Raw genomic sequence first — 3,615 nt, 5'->3', positions numbered from 1 at the left:
ACCCTTGTCTCTCTCCTGCTCTCTTATGAGATAATTCTGTTCTCACACGTGAGTCTCCTTGCTGCTCCCAAATATGCCAAGATTCCTTGTACCCCAGAACCATTGGGCTCTCGGTGCCCTCTGCCTAAGAAGGCTCTCCCCAGATACGTGCATTCATTCCTTGATTCGTCACTTCGCCCAGGTCTCTGCCCACATGTCACTTTATCCATGAGCCCTCCTTCCTGGTTACTATCTTCTTCCCCTACTAAATGTATTTATGGTACTTATTATTATTTATAGGACTTATCATTATAGCACTGCATAATATTATTTAAAATATTATATAATAGTAGTATGTGTGTTTGTCTCTCCCATCGCATGTAAGCTCCATGGGAGCACCTATGTTTTTTTCACGGATGCACCTCCAGCCAATAGGACAGTGCTTGGCTTGTGGTAGATACTTGGTAAACACCTGTTGGTTACACTGAATATGAACACCAGAGTTCAGTGAAGCAACCTCCCAGGGGGGCCAGAACAGGAGAAGGCAGAAAGGGTCTGAGCCGGACTTGTTTGTGCTGGGTCTTTCCCACAGACACGAGGCTTTGTTCATACAAAGTCTGGGGAGTGGCAGCAGGCCACTTTCCAGATGTCTCATGGCCTGGAGATGCCTTCACTCAGATATGATCCCCACCTGCTGTGAAGGAAGGAGGCACATGCTCAGGGCTCTCAGCTCTTTCTCTGAGCTGCGGGTTAAGGGCTGGGTGCTAATTGGGCCCCCGGAGAATCTGGAATGGTTCAGGTGGCTGGTGACAGATGGGAGCAGGGGTCTGGCATCCCACTGAGACACACAGGCCTTGGTTTGGGCGCTGGTCCTGGCTTTGCCACTAACTCACCCTGGGACACTGGGCAAGACTTTGTCCCTCTCTGGGCCTCAGCCTGCCTGTCTCTCGAATGGGACTCAGTAAGCTCCAAGGCTGACTTTGACTGTGATCTGCCTTCCAGATGAGGAAACTGAGGAGCAGAGAGGTTCAGTGACTGGCCTGAAGTCGCACAGCAGCATTAGTCATAGAGCTGTTGGCCCCAGGCCCTTCACTCCCACCTTTCCTCCCCCTGTACCCCTGTGTTCAAGCTCTGACTTAGAGAGCTGGTCTTCTCTTCTCATATCAAGACTTATTTCCCAATTAGGCTTCGAGCCCCTCAGGGCAGGAACCACAGCTGGTTCCTGCTTCTCCCAGTTCTTCAGGATTATGCAACCAACAGGTCCCAGATAAAGGCTTGGCAAATGAAAGAGCTGGGTTGCCCAAGGGAGATGGTGGCAAAGCCGAGATCCCCACCAGGTCTTACTGGTTCCCCCAGAGACTCCAGATGCTAGGATTTGAGTCATTCATTCACTCATCCAAACTACAGTTGCCAATTACCTGGTATGTGCCAATTTCCACTAGAGTGCTGGGAATCCAGCAGTGACCAAGCCAGACAAGGTCCCTGCCCCTAGGAGCTTATGTTCCAGTGGGAAGTAGCAGATCAGCAAGGACCAAATCCAGACACAGAACAATTTGAGATTAGGACAAGACCTATGAAGGAAACAAAACAAAGAGGCAGACAGTGACTGGGGTGGAGCTGATTGAGATCAGGCGGTCAGGGTAGGCCTCTCTGAGGAGCTGAGACCTGCAGGACAAGAAGGAGAATCCCACTAGGCAGAGGGAAGAGAAAGTCCAAAGGCTCTGAGGCTGGGAGGACCTCAGGGTGTATGAGGAAAAGAAAGAAGGCTGGAGGGGCTGAAGGAGACACGTGAGGGCACAGCTGGGCAAGGTGAGCCGGAGGAGTAGGCAGGGGCTAGATCACGCCCGGGGAAGGAGTCTGCATTTTACTTGAAGTGAGTTGGGCAGTCTCTGGGGGGTTTCAGTAAAGGATGAAAAGACATAATCGATGTTTCTAAAGGATCTCTCTAACTCTGCAACTTCTTGCTGTCGCTAGTAGAGAAGCCTCCGGAATCTGTGGTCCCTTGCCCAGGGGGAAGGAAGCCTTTGCTCCCAGGCAGCCAGAGGTTGTAGTGGCTGACAGAGGCAGGGCAACTCACCAGAGAACTGCACCTGAGGCTCTGGTCCAGAGGAGCGCTGCCGCATCCCACTCCCGCCCCCGAGATCCCATCAGCCTGCCCCCCCCCACCAAATGTCCCATGGGTGTTACAGAAAACTGTGCCTGCAAGATGTCTAGGCCCTCATTCCTTGATTATATTAACGCCAAAATGTATTAAAGAAGCATGGTAGAAATGCCATTCTAATTGTTTCGTACACACGCCACTGGGAGGGAACTGATTGGACACAGCTCACAGGCAGTATGTTAATACGCTATTTTCATATGATGATAGCTTTGCATAATCTTCCCTTCTCCCAGCTTTGCAGGGACCTGTTGTTAACCAAGCCCCAGGAGAGAGGGGGAAAGGCAATCTGACTTCAAGTCCACTCCCCGCCACATTAATTAGTCATGTGGCTGGGGAAAGGTGTGTGCACTCAGTACAAAGTAGACTTTATAATTTATACACCAGCTGTTTCCGTCCATTCTCTTCCCTGCCTGCCTCTAATGAAATCATGTTACCAGAGAACTGACTGGCGTGAATTGAGCCTTTAATCCCATTGACCCTGGCCTGGCTGGTGGGGCCCAGGGGAGGGGGTGGGGCCTTTCAGCGAGGGGCTGTGATGCGAAGACCCTGGCAGGCGTGACCCTCCCGCCGCCCCCCACCACAGGCCTGCCAGCCCACACAATGGAGCGGCTTGGCACAGGAGGAGGTGCTGGGAGTGCGGCCCTGCCTGGCTGAGCAGCCCTCGCGGGGATCCCTGGAGGCCGGGATGGCTCACATTTATTGCCTCATCTTCTGAGATCCAGCGAAGCACAACATTCTCATCTAGGTTGTTCTTTTACTCAGAGAACAGGCCAGGCCAGACTGCACAACCAATGAGCTAAGGCTTGCTTTTCTGGCCATGGGGGTCGCTGGGAAAACAGAGACATGATTCCACGGAGAGAATGCTGCCCCAGCCCCCCAGCAGCAAACCGAAACTCTCCTGACCCAGGAAGCTGACTCCGAGCCCAGGGGCCCCTTCCTGGAGAGGAGGGGTAGAGGCAAGACAAAGGGACAGGCCCTAGTCCTGGTGCTGGCGTGTCCCAGAAAGGCAGTGATGAGAATGATGTGTCTCTTTCCCTGCCCCCGCCCACCCCAAAAGAAAAACAAGCAAGATCAGGCATCCGGAGCCACTCAAGCAAATGCCTGCAAAACAGAGCGCAGTTGGCGAGCGCGAATAAACACAGCAATTAGCACCGTGGCAGTCTCTTAAACAAACACATGGGACCAAGTCAGGGGTGGGGGAGATGCCTCTGTCAGAGGGGCCAGAGGCTACAAAGACGAGGCTTGAGGTGAGGGAAGCTGAACATAAGACTTGTCAGGCTAAGATGCTGGGGTGGGCAGATCTGAGCGTGGGACAAAGAAATGGGGTAAGGTGGTAGGATAGGGACTGGAGGGCTGCAGGAGCAGGAAATGCAGGGAGGGTGGTAAGGTGGGGTGGGATAAAGGTGGGGACAGTGTGGCCTCCTGGTTGCCATCTTCAATTTATTGGAAACCCTGATATCCTCATATGGATGTGA

This window comes from Pseudorca crassidens, chromosome 9, assembly GCF_039906515.1.
Source record: "Pseudorca crassidens isolate mPseCra1 chromosome 9, mPseCra1.hap1, whole genome shotgun sequence".
In the NCBI taxonomy this organism is placed as follows: Eukaryota; Metazoa; Chordata; class Mammalia; order Artiodactyla; family Delphinidae; genus Pseudorca; species Pseudorca crassidens.
The sequence above is the reverse complement of the archived record's forward strand: the minus strand, read 5'-3'. Positions refer to the sequence as shown.